General features: G+C 42.4%; 1 protein-coding gene across 2 annotated transcripts in view; it reads right to left on the bottom strand.

The window, feature by feature from the left end:
- Positions 1-15,893, bottom strand: part of SMAD9 (SMAD family member 9) — a 69,014-nt gene extending 53,121 nt beyond the window's left edge. Inside the window, exons 1-2 of one of the 2 annotated variants that reach the window (XM_030042569.2) lie at positions 14,494-15,893; positions 9,953-13,721 (exon numbers count right to left, since the gene is read on the bottom strand). The gene's annotated coding sequence lies outside the window, so the exon portion shown is untranslated. Of the gene's footprint in view, positions 1-9,952 lie in introns of both variants that reach the window. The other variant, XM_041118521.1, reaches the window with a different exon arrangement.
- Between the last annotated feature and the right edge of the window lie 65 nt (positions 15,894-15,958).

The following is a 15,958-nucleotide window of genomic DNA, read 5'->3' as shown; positions in this document are numbered from 1 at the left end:
CTCCCCACTTACGGTCATGGCCAAAAGACAGGCTCAACTTGGGGAATAAACAAAATCAATTTAATGTGCTACCAATCCAATCGAAACAAGGATATTAGGAAGTAAAACCCAACCTGAGAACAGCTTCCCCCCAGCCCTCCCGCCTTCCCGCCCCAACTCCACTCCCGGTTCTCTCCCCCTCCTCCCCGCGGCGGCGCAGGGGAACAGGGGACGGGGGCTGGGGTCGGTTCCTCACACCTTGTCTCTGCCGCTCCTTCCTCCTCGGGGGGAGGAGGACTCCGCGCTCGGCCCCTGCTCCGCCGTGGGGTCCGTCCTGCAGGAGGCAGCCCTTCACCAACTTCTCCAACATGGGTCCTTCCCGCGGGCTGCGGTTCCTCACAGACTGCTCCAGCGCGGGCTTTCCCGCAGAGTCGCGGCCATTGTGGGCGGCCTCCGCTGCCCCGCTCCCTTCCATGGGCTGGGGGGGCATCCCCTCCTCCTCCTCCTTCACTGACCTCGGTATCCGCAGAGCGGTTCCTCTCACGTTCCAATCCCCCTCCTCCTACCGGTTCCCCTTCTTAAATCTGTTCTCCCAGAGGTGCTACCACCATCACCGACTGGGTCAGCCTGGGCCAGCGGCAGGTCCGCCTTGGAGCCGGGGAAGCTTCTAGAAGCTTCTCACAGGAGCTGGCCCTGCAGCTCCTGCCCTGCTACCAAAAAAACCTGCACCACACAAACCCAAAACAGTAATTTATTATGCCCTGATTTAAAGTTGACCGCAGTTCATGGGAACTACCACCATTTTCAATAAGTTATTGATGAAGCAGTCATTGAGTAAGGATTGCAAGACTACGCGTGTGATAAATTCACTCCCCTGGGAATCACCTGGCACCAAATACCAGGCCTCACATTTAATCAAGTTATCAGACAAGCTGAGTTACATGAAAATCTGTTTTACTCTGTAACAGTTCAGCGACTATTTGTTAGACATCCAAAACGTACAAACCTTAAAGAATATTTTTATACCTACAGTTTTTAACCCACTCAATGCCTAAGACGAAATACTTTGAGATAGCGCATTAGTCTTACAGCTTCTAGTCTTACCATAAAAAAAAGAGAAATAGGGGGAGAAGAAGCTGTTTTCCTATGGAGGAAAACAGATCAACATTTAAAGACGTGCCACTAAAATATACCTCTAGGTATATCACTATATGAATTTTGGACAAAAAAGTATTTATTCCTTAAGTCATAAAGCAGCTACTTATTTTCTAGAATCTTACCACATTTGCATTACAGGGTTGTATGGTGGTGTATATACTGTTGACTTTTTATGATGTCTCTTCATCTTTTTCCACCTTCAGTCCATATTCAAGAAAAATTTCCTCATTCCTTCCACAGGGACATCTGCCCAACTGTAAGATGGACCTTTTTTTTGTTGTTTTGTGGCTTCCGAACATTTACTTCCCTCCATCACAAGACTTAAAGGCACCATATTCTACAAACTAACACATTTAGATTCAGTGAAACCCTATGTTACTGCACACTAATGTAATAATGAGAAATGTAATTAAAGTCACTACTATAATAACATCTTATCGGAATGCACAATGAAGATAAACTTGCTTATTCCAGAGACAGAGGGCTTATTGCATAGGAAGCAGTTTGTTCTGATGGATTCTTTGATCTACAACTGGTATCTCTCTTAACTGGAGGGGTGGGGAAGGGCTTGGTATATATTGCCACATTTTCGTTCAGCTGCCAAGGGAAGAATAATTAAAAATAAGGGGGGCTTCAGGATCAAAGAAATGGAAAAAGTTATGCTGCCTAGTGAACAGGCTGAGGGAAAAAGTTTTTAAAAAGATCTTCATTAGTAAATATTTAGAAGGCACAGATGCTGAATAAACACCTCATTTAGCTACAGACTTCAGCAGAACAACTACTGTATGAAAAAAATCAAAAGACTCAAAAGAAAAATAAAACTAGGTTGGTGGCAAGTATGTAAACTGTGTATAGAAATACCACAACTATGCACAAGGTATCAGGTTTTCTTCATAAAGGGCAAGAAATTACTCTGACTCATCTCTCCATATTTTGTACACAAATGAGACAGTATGGCAACTGAAAGCCTCAGAAACATTTCAGCGCTCAGTCCCTGGGAACTGGTTTCAGCATACTGGCCCTTGGCACTGTGTATCTCAAACTGGGACATTCAACTACCTCCAGTCGCTTCCAAAGGAGGCACTAACAAGCACACGGAAATAAAGAAGAAAAGGAGCGATTTCTTTTTTCTGCTTAAGGCTTGCCAAAGCTAGAGCACAGCATTAATAGTTTATTCCAAATACTTAAACACTCAGTGCATGGGTCCGTGTTTGCAGAGTCCAAGTGGAAATGACTCAGCATGCAAAAAAGAAAAAGAGCAGGCTGTCCTGTTGTAATTCACATAATTAAAATATTCTGCCTAAATGCATTACATCTCCCCACACACATCAAAGGCTTGTGTTTCCTCAAACTCTCCATTTACATTTAGGGAAGCCAGAGTTCTTAAGCTCTTATGAGAGAGAAAATATGATGTGGTCTGGGCATCTCTGCCTTGGTGTGGATAACAAATCACAACACTGTGTAAAATACCAGGTCCCAGGCAAAGATGCATTCTGTTTAGTATATACTGCAGCAGTGCCAGAACTCAGTTACCCTTTGCTGTACTAAGGGCTGTATGTCTAATTCAGCTTGTATGTTAGCCTGTATAGACATGAGCCTGCATTAAGGCATCTCGGTCCTTCAATGACCTAGACCACCAGCAGCCCAGCTGTGTTGGAGAACTAGGTTGCAGGTGTTAAGGAACTGGCATGGGAATTTATGTCCTAGCTGGCAGATTTTAAAGGCTTCCTGGGGGTGAGTGATTTTTGGTCTACTTGGTTTTTGAAGGTTGTGTGGGGAAGTCCTGGGAAATGGAGGGATACCTAGAATGGTGGCACTTCTGATGCGAACGGGGCAACAGCCTGCTGTGCCACTGTTGGTATTCGAATGGGGCTACTCTCTTCACCTGCGGGGTTAGATAAAATCAATGAAGACTTTCTTCACCAGCACAGGTGAGGTATTTGCCATCTTGCCCAGCAGCCTCCAGGTGGTGGAGAATGCGGGTTGGGAGGCTGCAGTTCAGGGAAATAAAGACTCAGACATCCTGATGAGGGAAGAACAGCAGCAGCAGCAGCAGCTGTGGGCTTTGCTCCAGTAATGAGAGTGACAGTCATTGCAGAGGGCTACTGAAAGCAATGAGTAGCCAGCAGTAATTCTTATCTGGGCTGCTTGCACTACAACTAACCGGTAATGGGGTGGATGCAGCCTCGTGGGGCTTTGCTGGGAAGAGAGATGGATGGGAAGATGAGGGGCAGGCGCTTAGTGCTTGTTGTACCCTCTTGTATCAGCTCCAGGAGGCCAACTGATGTGAGCAAGCAGAATGATCAAAAGCCTTAGAATGAAAACTGGATGCTACTTTCCCCTTTATAGCCTAGTTAGCTGGACCTAGACAGGGGTGGCACCGGGTCAAGGATGCTAAGAGTATGAAAAGCGTGAGGGTAGGGGCCAGGGTACGGTGGTAATACCCACCACCTCTAGATGTCAGGTCGGATCTTTGCCTTGGCTTAGGGGCCTCTGTTCCAGCTGACTATGTGATGGGACAGTCTCAGGAGTCTTCTGGTGGGGGCAGCCACTCCACAAGCTTGAGTCTGTCACCTGGCCCATATTCCCCTTGGCTGAAGAAACCTCTCCCTTCAGGTTTCTTTACTGTTGTTTGGTACTTCCAGTGGGCTGGTGCCATTTACTGGGGTATTGTATGGTGTATCTTGTGAAGACTTATGACTGACTACGATAAACAACTACTGCACAGTGGTTCTTCAGGGGATGAAGAAATGAGACCATGGACTGAGCATATTTTGGAAACATTTCCTTGCTCAGCTTGTTTTCTTTTCCCATGATGCTCCCAATCTAGTTTTCTCTAGCAGAAGTAACTGATCATTCTGTTGCTTTTAGTCTTATGCCACAAAACAATGGTTTCCCAATTAATTATGCCTTAATGAAGAGTTGGGGAATGGATCTCATTTCCACAACATGGCTGTATAATCCCCTTCTGGTAAAGTTCTGATGGCAGTTGTAACAGTTCTCCCTGCCTGCCTTAGCCCCTCAGTTGGAAGTTGTTGAGCGTAAGAGTAGATGCTTGATCACGGCAGGGTGATTCTCCCAGTGTAAGGTAGGCAGTTGGGCTCTTCATAATGGACAAGACTGGGTGCTCCCACAGTGGGGTTGATGCAGTCTGTGTGCAGCTCCCTGATGGCTGATGAAGGCAGGGCTGCTGTCCTTAGGGACTGTCCCACCTTCCCTGGCTGTGCCTTCTTGTTCCTTCCCTTCTACAGGCATTTATAATTGGGTCTCCATGTGGGGAGATTGATGGGTAAAAGGTCCAGCTGAAAATGAAGCATGCTTCAAATGTGTTAGCATTCAGCTGGACAACATGCTGATGTAGGTGTGGTTGTGCAGTAGTGACATGAAGGAAGAGACAAGGACGACAGACGAGAAGATCAAGACCACACCTTACGGCAGGAGGGGAACCTTATGTAGGCTTAGTGAAGTGACTGTCTCTTGACGGTATGGGAGCTCCATATGCCTCTGTACGGCAATTTCTGGTTTTGTTTTTATGCATGTGGGAGCAAAGCCATTTGGAGTCAGCTGCTAGAAAACACATGGTACATTTGAAATGTGTGCTTCAAGTGGCACTTGACTCAGGCCTTCGCAAGGGACTTGCACCTCTTTGTAGGAGACTGAGCACCAGGCCTTCTGAGGAAGGTTGGAATTAGGGACTGTGTTACCACAGCGACATAATGGTTGCAAGAAAATGGAGCAGAGGGGTTCTGGGTCCTCCTTAGCTTGAAGGAATTTAATCCATGGTACCTCCTTTCTGAAATAGCCACTGAGCTATGGAAAGGTCTAGCATGAGGTCACTGAACTCTTGCTGAAATTGGGCTGCTGTTCAGCAAAGAGTGCAAGGCTCTTGAGGACACAGACTAAGTGGGGAGGTACACAGTCTGCTTTTTTACAGAGGAACGTGTCTGAGACAGGGAAGTCTTGGTTCTTGTCGATGTGCTGGGAACTGCTTCACAACACTTGCCCGACAAGCCATTGAATGAAATGTCTCTGCAGCACCGGAAACAAGACTGAGGACTCCTTTCCCAAGGGGATATTTAAACTTTTCATTGGACATATTTTGTCAGCAATGATTTTATTACTCGGTTGCTATTAATCATGTGTCTTACTGTGGCATTCATATATCAAATCATTAGCTTTTTATTTTCTGGCAAAAATGTAGTAGATCTGTAAGAGTGACTGTTCCCTGCTGTTGAGAAAGCCATGGCATCATAAAACTTGAGAAGCCTTGCACTAATATAATCAATCATCTACTACATGACATCTATATTTGAAATACTATGTGCATGTATAATGCCTCACAATAGAAAACAAAATGCTGGTAGCACTACCATGTTGTGGCTCTGTTCTGGCATTTGGTGAGTTTGTGTGAAACTTCTATTCTGCAAACCGTTCTTCTACATGAAGGTCTGTTCCCTCTGACTTAGTGGCACTTATCAAACACAAATTGTGTGTTGCCACATAACATTCTGATGGCAGGTTTGCATCTTAGCAAAATGACAAATACATCTTTTTTTTTTTTTAATTTACATTATCTCTCAGATGAAAGATAATGTTTGCCACTGACTTTACATCCAGTGCATGTTTCCTATAAGCTTTTTTGCTGTGTTAAGCAAAGCCTGGGAAATGTGAGCCAATTTCTTTTGCAGTTCTTTAGTGTCTTCCTGTCTACAAAGGCAATAGCCATCTTAGGTGCATTAGTCACTTTGATCTATCCTCTTCTTCGAGAATTAGGAATTAATCTATACAGGACACAGTCCTATCTAGAAGGACTGTAAGGGATTCAATTGTGAGTGAATATAAATGCAGATTAAATTGGGGGCAAAATGTTGACAAGTCTGCAGCAGAAACATGGAAAGACTGAACCTTTTGCAGAGCTAGGAATGTGAGCTTCCTAAGAAACTTTTAGGGTCCTTGTAAATTATTATCTATAATAATAGAGAATAGCAGTCTATATGCTTGCTGACTTTTCCTAATTCTTAAATATCTGACTGAGCGCAGTAGTGGCTTTATGAATGACCACTCTGCAAATGTTCTCCCCAAACATCTTGCTTGATGGAAAAATAAAAGCTCTTGCACATTGGTCAAACTTGTGCAACTATATTATGCATTAGAGTTGCACTTAGTAGCAAAGATGGTATTCTCCCCAAAGTAATCACTGTGCATAATGAAACTTCTTTAAAGCAGGGAATGTAATTGCTTGGTGTTAACTGCACACCTACAGAGTTATAAGCATAATGCTTACATTAATAGACAACATCTTAGGAGGAAAGGAGCTAAAACCCCAGGATTTTTAGTGCAGCCTGCAGGCAGGGTAATTGGGGTCCCACGTAATCAACAAAATCACTTCATAACCCCCTGTGAATGTTTGCTGTTCACAGCAAGGAGCTTCCATTCTAACATATTAAAATCTTTTGCCCTACTACTGGAAAATTCAGTAGGGGTTTTTTGAGGGTAAATAAATTATCATGCCCATCTTCCAGATTAGGGCTAGATTGATATACTGTATAATCCTGAGTGAATCAGAAGTAGCCAGGAATAGAAAGAATGCTTCATTATTTTACAACCCAGAGAAATCAGTATATGTAAAATTAGATTCCCTTAAACATGCAGGTCTGTTCAAGCCGCTCCTGAAATTCCTTTGTGATGGGGGAGGGTGCACGCAGCAAGATCAACCTTTCCTTGCTCCTTTCTCTGAAACTGTTTCGGTATCAGAGGCAGAGCATCCATGGTTTCAGGGAATGGAGTTGGCCTTGCACTGGATTTTCCTTCCTTGGATCTTCTCAGTGTAAGACGTGACCACATTCTCCCTCCTTTGAATGACTGTTCAGGTGTAATTAATTTCTAGGATACCTGAGCAGCGAGCCTGTATTTGGGATTTTACCATGATCCTCTTCTATTGTCTGAAGAAGGCAATGTCCAGGATATGAGGTTAGCTCTTCCTTCGTTAGCATGAGGCTTAGGAAGGCAATGGCAAGTATGTGAAAGGCAAACATCACACACGTAGACAAAATCGTAACATCTCCACTCTGCAGTATTTCTGTAGGGTCAGATAAGTCATAGCATTCTTTATTCCTTGTTTACCACTTAAAGATGAATGGCTCTAGTAAGCTGTCTAGCTGTTTTTATTCATTTTGGTAAACAGTCTTTCCCAATAATTAATTCATTTGATAAGTGAACTGAAAAGGTCCAGATTTTTTTTGCCATGGGATCACTTGCACTATATGCAGATACGGGTGCGGGTGTAAGAATTTCAGAAGTATCGTGGAAGTTGAGGCAATGCATGAAAATGTGAATAGAGCACACAGAAGTTGCTTAAATCTAATATATTCTTGTGCAGTCACCTATTCTTTTTTTCTGTCTTTCTAGCAAGTACTGGAATGAAATTGCTTGCTGTCTCCTTTATGAGAATAATTGGTCCTTTTTGTAGTCCCATTGCAGTACTCCTGCAGAAAACTGTTTATTTTTCTTCTGTTCCTGTTCTTATGAAGCATTTTATTGAAAAAATAAATTGTCAAGAATAGTAAAATTAGACATAACATCTGAAACTTTTTTGTGAGACCAGAATTTTATTGTTTGATTAAAAAACAGTAAAGGTTGTTCTAACCTCATCTGTGCTTAAGCTCTCATTATTACGAAACCTTCAACCAGACAGAACCTAGCCAGACTTGTAAAACTACCAAAGGAAGAGCTGACATAGTTGATTACCATTTCCAAAACCTATGACTTGGCTTAAAGACTGGAAGATGGCCATGGATATGGTTTTTGGTTTTTGGCAACAAGATACAAAAGTTATCAGCAGTACTGTTGTTGAGACCTTAAATGGCATCAGACCTAGTCAGCCAAAAAGAGATAGAAATTCCTTGTGGTTTTGACCTAGTTCCTAGTTTGACAGCAGATGACTGAGAGTATGCAGGGGGGTGGTTTATGACAGCCTGTGCAACTGAGGTTGTAATGTGGCTACAGGATGAAGCCTGTCCTTGACTTAATTAGCTAAACCTTTCCCTACTCTACAAAGATAGGAAGATAAAGATTTGTCCCACATGCGGAAGGCTGCTGTCCAGAGACCATGCAAAGTGAATCTGCCAAAACTGTTTGCAAAACTCAATGATTCTTCACCATCCTGTGGTTCAAACAGCTCTTCTGATCTCCAGTCCAAAAGCTGACACTCAATATTTCCCTTTGTTTTGTAATGGGATCTTTATACAGCTTCAGAATAACCCCAGATGAAACATCAGAACATGTCAAAAACCAGATGGGAATTCCAGACTTAATGTCACCTCATTCTTAAAGAATATTGTATAGAACATGCCAGCGACAAAGGCTTGGATTCAGTCTAGATATTGAAGTTCACTCTGCTAAAACAACAAATTGCTGAAAGTTCAAAGGAGGAAAGTGATCTTGACAGCAGAACACAAAGACCCAAGGAAGGCAGAGCCTGACTGATGGAAAGGCATGGACCTGAGAGGGAGTGAAGGTCAGGTAGGTAAGAAGGATCACCTGTGGCTAAGCCACATTTTGGGAGGATGTTTGTCTGCTCTGCAGCTGTTCCTTGAATACTAACAGTACATGTAGAAAGTGACTGTGAGTATGAGTAAGTTATTTCCATAATTTGCTGCTTGCATGGGAATGCTGCGAAGTGTGGTAGAGTAAATATAGACAAAGGATAACCACCCCACAGCCTGTTAGAGAGCTTATGACTGAATACTGCTCACTGATGGTAGACTGTGTCCTTAGAAAAGGTATGAGAATTAGGAGGCCTTAATGTCATACCTGGGAGCCGCAGGAAGTTCGAAGAGGCCAACTCCCTGCTAGTGTGGCTTTCCTCCATGGAAGTTTGAAGCACTTCCCCTGGGCCTGGTGAACTGCTGTAATAATGCTTACTTTGCAGTTGGCCAACATACCCAGCTGACCCATACCCTGTGCTGCTGCAGCTTGCTTGCTGCTGTTTTCCTCAAATAAGTCAGATTATTTCTAACAAATGCATTTACAGTGCATTGAAGATCTACTGCTGACCTGGCTGCTGGTTTGAAATGGGCTGGACGGTTCTTTTAAAAGGACTTCTTTCTTTTAAAATGGGTGTCCTACATTTGTCAGGTATAGAGAGCTATTACCAGTGGATTCCACATCCAGCAAGAGTTCATCTCCTTCTCCAGAATGGGAGACACAGAGAACATTGCTTTAGCAAAAAAAGATTTACCTTTTGCACTAACATGCACATACTAAGGCTGTGTGTGTGTGTGTGTGTGTGTGTGTAGTATAAGAGTCTGACAGATAGATGGACAATGTACAGACAGATTCACTATTACCTGCAAAATTGTACTGGTACTGGGAAGACTGTGCCCAGCAAGCGTGACTGGAAAAGTTTGTTTTTGTTTTTTTTTTTACACCAGGGAAATATCTAATTATGCAGTTAGGGCAGTTGAAGAGATCAATGAACAGTATAAAGAAAAACGGATTAAAAAATATCCAGGAAAATGGAGGCTAGTTAGCTCCTTCTTTTCTGATGGATCTATTAAATGAAATCATATTCTAGCACACCCCTCTCAGCTATGATCTCACAACTATTACTTAAGCTTGGTCATATAAAAATACCATCTCTTTTTCCAGTAAGAAATAAAGGTTTGTCTGTAGCTTCTCCCCTGAGCCTAGATGACCCCTTGGGCTAGTGTGCTCGAGACTCCCTTATGTGCTGTTGGCTAATCCAATCAGCACAACATAGTAGCATCCAATTCTTAACCTCTGAATCCCTATCCCAAAGAGGTAAATAACTTACGTTTCAGCTGGCAGGTTGCAGCCTTCAACAATGCTGGAACACTATTTTAATTCATGCCCCTTGAGCTGTAACAGACATGCCACTGCATCCCTAAGAAACATAAACGGATCATAAATAAGGTTAGATGTTATTTTAAGTAATAAACACCGAGATACAGAAACTTCATTGCAGCCTTCTGTCTTTGCCTGTCTCTTCATTTCGACTATTTTTAGTTTGCAGTCAGCATTATGACTGTGAACTCAAAGAACACTTGGACAACAGGTACATAAATAATTATGGATAGGTCTCCAGAGCCTTAAACATTAGCAGAGAATTCAAGTTAACTACTGGCTGGGACTGTTCAATGGCTTGGAGACGTTGTGTGCTTATACATATTAAAACAATTTAATTTCCCGTGGTGAAAAACTAACCTGGACTCCTCTGCATTGGTGGTGGTGGAAGGGTCTGCACAGCAGCTTTGAGAGTTGTAAATTGATGTGTTACTGAACACAGTTCTGCAGAATGAACTGGAGCTGTCTTCTATGTTTGGCTGCTTATACTTCATAGTAGTGATCTCTGAGTACTTTATATAGATTAAAACTGATTAAAGCTGTGTTATTACTCATTTAAGAGTTACCCGGCTTTGTGATAATGCTGCAGTGTCACTGAAACCAGTTAGGGATATTGAGTCAACTGCTAGAGTTGTCACAGAAAACATACTGTGCATCAGGACATGCCTGAGAGTAAAAAGAGAGAATTTGTACTGTTTTTTCCAATCCATATCTGAAACTTGAGTTAAAAAAAAGGCTTGTGAGGATTTTGCACTGCTGTTGCTTTGGGTTGTGATCAAAAATGGTAACAGTGAAGAAAACTTGTGTAAACCGCTGAACCTTTTTCAGTAACTTGGTTTTTTGCATGTGTTTTTCAAAAAGAACTCTTTGATATTAAGTAGCCCATTGAAAAAGTCTCTTATGAAGTGTTAGTAAAGTTGTCAGAAAGGTAGTTTTTTGTGCAGAGGTATCAAAGTATTTTTTAAAACTTGAAATCTATCTTTATGAAAGCACTAACTATGCAGGCATTGATGTTGGTAAGAATGTTGCAGAATTACCATGTGGATTTTCTCTATTTGTTTTTATTTCCTCTGCAAAGTCTGTGAGATTACTTTGTTTTGATGGGTCTTTAGAGGGATGGGTCATGCAGGACAGTGAGTAATCTAGAAGATTTACATCTCCATGGGTCACCCCTGCAAATGCAAGGGTAGGAAGAGATAGTAAAGTTTAAGATTCCACTGAAATACAAATGAGGAGACCTTCTGTATCTCTGCAGGTCTATAAAGAGAAGAGTGAGGACAAGTTAGGCAGAGCACTGGTCTGCATGACAGGCTTTGCGATCAGGGAAGTTGTCTACATATGCTCAGAAGAACTTGGTTCTCTACACAGTCTCTGCAATTAAGTAGGACTGCATCCAATGTGAATCAATCAGCCTTTCTCCTAGTAGGAACGACCAGGAAATGTTCCAGCCGAGCTTCCCATTCTGTGTTGTGGCACTCCATAAAATCAAGTGCAGGCTCTGGAATACATCAAGAGACAGAGCCAGGACTTTCTTGCTGGAGCTCCGTAAGTAAAGGTCTCATTTTAGGAGGGCAACAAGACCTCAGGTCTTGTCTAGGCTTAAAAAAGAAGGAATTTCAATTCACATTTCCTACCTTAGAAAAGTCTCCTAGCCTCCAGGTGACAAGTCATTCTTTAAGCTTGTGGTGAGTTCACAGCTGTCGAAAGGGGAAGTCCTCCTTTTGCTGCTGCACCCTGTGCCTGCTGGACCACTCAGTGAGTCATTTGAAATCACTAAAATGGTAGAAAACTCTCTCAGAAGAAAAGAAAGGAAAAAAACCCAAACAAGTGGAAGATGGCATCCTGCCATTCTAGTGAGCTGAACTGGCTTGAGAGAGACTCCAAGTAGCCCCAGAGCAGGTGCAGGGGGAGCAGGAACACTCCTCTTCACAGCTTTGTGCAATTAAACCAGCACAGCTGCTGCTGAAATGTTACCTAGGAGAATCTTCCACTGATCCTGGGATTGCTCTGCAACAGTTGAGATATGTTGGGCGTGAAGCAACACAGAGGAGAGTAGACCTCTCAAGAAATCTACCACCTGATACCCTAAGTAAGTATAGTAAATATATAGTAAACAGACAGTAAGTATCCTAAAGAGAAGGGCTGGAACCCAGGTCTTGCTCACCCTCAGGTGGGTGATATGCTAAATGAGGTGGTTAAGTTTCACTGCTGGGCTTTATGCACACCAGTGCCCAGTGCAACAGCTTAAATAGAACGTAGTTAGAGAACACCCCATGGGACGTACGGGTTTGATCTCCCTCCAGTGTGGGAATGTACTCTTGGTCTCCCATTTCTCAGATACAGATTTGAATCGGCAGACTAGTAAGCAGGCTCCTGCGCTGCTAAGGGAAAGCTTAGACCTGTTTTCTGAAAGGCTTCTACTCCTTCCTACCCTAAGAAAAGGGTTCTCGGCTGTGCAATGAGCAGAGATCTTCCCACATGCTGAACAGGCTGATGTTAGACAACTCTGACTGAAGCCAGCAGGCTGGTCTGGGATGTGTAGTGTTTCACACAGGTAAAAGGTGCCTCACTCAGGATTCTGGATTCCAATAACCTTAAACGTAGGCACCCGGGAACCTGATACTTAACTTCTTAAGTCACATATTGGGTCTGGTCCAAAACTTCTGTCACCTGATGTGATCTTCATGGGAAAATCGAGATACATGATTCCAAAATTCCCATTGGTTCAGACAGCTACACAGAAAAATAATGGTAATAAATTAAATAAAGTTGGAAATCAGATAAACTGAGTAACTAGTAACTATCTACAAATTTATGGATTTAACAAGAACAGCTAACTCTTCCTTTTAAGGTAAAAGCTTGGGAAAGATCAGGATGTGAATGACTGTTAGGATATGTATTTCATACAAAGGCTGGGCACCTCTGATCTCTGACAGCTACAGATTTCTATTAGATATGTTAACTTCTAAAGGATCTGATTTCTGGCAATTCTAAATGAGTTGTGTTTCCCATCACTCTGCCTCTGACATTTCTATAAACCTCTTAGGTTAGTATAAAATGTTTTCATGTCAGATACTGCTGCTTGTGTAATTAATACTGTAATTTGGGGTCTCTGCCATGTGGTTATCTCTTATTTAAATAATTCATAGCCATTGTGTAGCTGCTTTTCAAAATACCTGATCATCCTTCATATTTGCTTAATAGTTTTCAGTGCATACTTGTCATTGTGCTTCCTCTTCTCTGCATTCAGTAAATATTTGGATTAAGTTAATGTTGACCTACATATTGATACAGGGCTCAAGGCACAAGTGGACTTAAGATCTCAGACCCCAAACTGAAATTTGACAGTGTTCAAAATCTTCGCTCTGCTGTGGCCTGACCTGAAGACATGTAAAAGCCATGGACTTTAAAAACTTCCAGAGTTTCTCAGGTGTACTAAATCTCACTAGGGACAGGCTCTTAAGCACTTTAGTTTTGACAGTGAAAGCCACTTTTTGCTAATCTTTTATTTGCTCCTTGTTGGGATCCACAAAGCAGGTGTACCTTTACTTCAAGAGTGTGATGTTTAATGTACCCGACCAAAAAGCATTTAGAGGAATGCTGATAACTGACTGCGAGCAAAAACCTAAAATCAAGCCTAAGTCTAACCTTCTGTTAGAGCATGTGCCTGGTGGAGTCCCGGTCTCCTGTGACAGCCTGTGTGTCTTGTATTTCATAATCTGCAAATACAAGGAGTTGAGTATGCTACCCAGAAGACTTCTGATCACTACATGAGTGACAGAAGGCAAAGCCAACCATCCTTCTCAGCTAAAGTAAGTCTCCTTTGCTGCCTCTGCTTCAGAGAAAGCTTGAAGCAGTTCATTCAACAAGTGCAGGTAACTGTTACAGACCTGAGATCATTCCACACGAAGAAAAACAGTTCTCAGAAAAGCAACCGATAATGCTTCAACCCAGAACACACTATGGCAGACTTGGAACTCAATTTTTTTAACTCCTATCTGCTGAAAGATAGGGATAGTGCCATATCTACATCACTGAACTGTCCAAATATCCCTTTGAAGTGATTTGCAGAAGGGTTTGGGAATTCTTTCACCACTCCTTAAGATGTGGGCTTGGATGTGGGTTTAAACAACAGACAAACTGAATCTGTACCTCTAACACCCTGTTTGAATGTGTTGACCATTTGGGCAAGAAGGAAAAGAACCATATGCCTGTCTTATTTTAACTTTATCTGATAAAGGAGAATATAGTGCCTCTCTTTAATCCTGTCCTTTAATACTCTATCCAAACTTCCATTTTCTAAACAGAAGGCCAATCAACCAAGTTGCCTTTGCCATATAACTCACCGTTTCCTGAATCAGTTCCATGCACTAAAAATATGTCCTTTAGGAAAAGTAGTCCTTACATAAGCAAGTATCTCCTCTCATAGAACATATACACAGTGTGGGAACAAGTCAGAAAGGCTACCTCTGTTTCCTATGTTCTTCATACCTCGCTTTCCAACTCTTAAAAGTGAGCTTTCATTGAAACTTGGTTTGTATCATCACCCATCTCTTTGTGAAAGATTCCATTGCTCCTTCATGCGGTTCAGAATCGGAGCCTGTGTATCTACTGCAGATTTCAGTGACCAGGGCTGGAAGAGTAACTGATACTGGTAGCCAGTTATTCTCTTTATGGACCGGCACAGAAAGAAGATCAGATATGCTTTGCCAAAGGATTTTGTAGAGGTTAAATAGTAACTAAGAAACACTGAAAAAGAGCTCCTGGGTTTCAGCCCAGACTCTTAATATCACTATATCCTCAGTCCTGACTTGTTTTAGACAATTTCTGTCCTAACCCTATTCTTGTGGAAGACTTGGCTTAGTGAGCCCCTTCAGCTTCCCCTTCCCTCATTAACACCACTTCCTTTTTTCCACCATTAACTGATCTGTCTCCTTCCCCACGCCCTTGTTCCAGTCTCTTTGCCGAGTCCATCGTTCCATCCTCATTCCTCATGCAGTCTCGGTACTTCCCATCTTCCATTTCACTCTCTGGCTTTCAATCTCAGTCCCAGATCAGTCTCCTTTTCTGTTTCTCCCCATTCTCTTCTGTCCCAGTTTACTCCTTTTGTTTTTTTCATCCCAGTTCGGCCTTTATCCCCACTGCAACAGAATGTGTCAGGCTATACCTATACAAGTAAACTGCACTGTGCCAGGTGTCCCACAGCTGCCTATCCCCACTCTCAAAAAATTTTGAGGCATAGTGTGGCAGTCAGTGCAGGTCACGGACTATCTCCAACAGACAGTTTAGATGTAGCCAGCCTGCTTTGAAAGGCATCTGAGAAGGGAGATGTAGGCATATGGATGTGACCAGTGTCATGTCTATCAGCCTCAGAGCCAGAGAGCAGAATCTGGGCTATGAAGACATGTAGTGACCTTCATCCATGGCTCAAATCCACTGAAAGCATAAGAGAATTCCCTGCCACCAAGCTCTAGCATCCAACCCCACAAAAATCAAAGATCGTAAATCTAGTCTTACCTCCGCATCTCTGAGGTGGAAGATATCAAGTATTTTGCTGGACTGACATACGCACAGTTGCTAAAGGAGACTGCTTAATAAGGAGAGAGTTACTGGAGAGTTTATCTGCTAAGTTTTGAAAAAACTTTATAGACAATGCACAAATTAATTAAAAAAAAAAAAATCATAAATTTAGCACCCCCCTTCCAAGCTTTGGCATCCAATCCAAAAGCAGAATTTTTTTAAAGAAGATGTCACCAGAAGTTTACTTATCATGCAGAAAATAATGCATGACCTAAGCCTCATCATTTGAAAAAGGTGAACTCTTTTGTTTAGAATTTCAAATAAGCTCAATTTTAAGGTAAGACATAAGGAAAATTTTAGGAATCCGCTTTTTAGAACTGGTTGGCGACTTTAATGAATTATAGGCAGAGCTATCATTGTCCGGGTTTGATCAGGG

Source organism: Aquila chrysaetos, chromosome 19 (assembly GCF_900496995.4).
Source record: "Aquila chrysaetos chrysaetos chromosome 19, bAquChr1.4, whole genome shotgun sequence".
In the NCBI taxonomy this organism is placed as follows: Eukaryota; Metazoa; Chordata; class Aves; order Accipitriformes; family Accipitridae; genus Aquila; species Aquila chrysaetos.
Note: the sequence above shows the minus strand (reverse complement) of the source record. Positions and strands in the feature narration are given on the sequence as shown.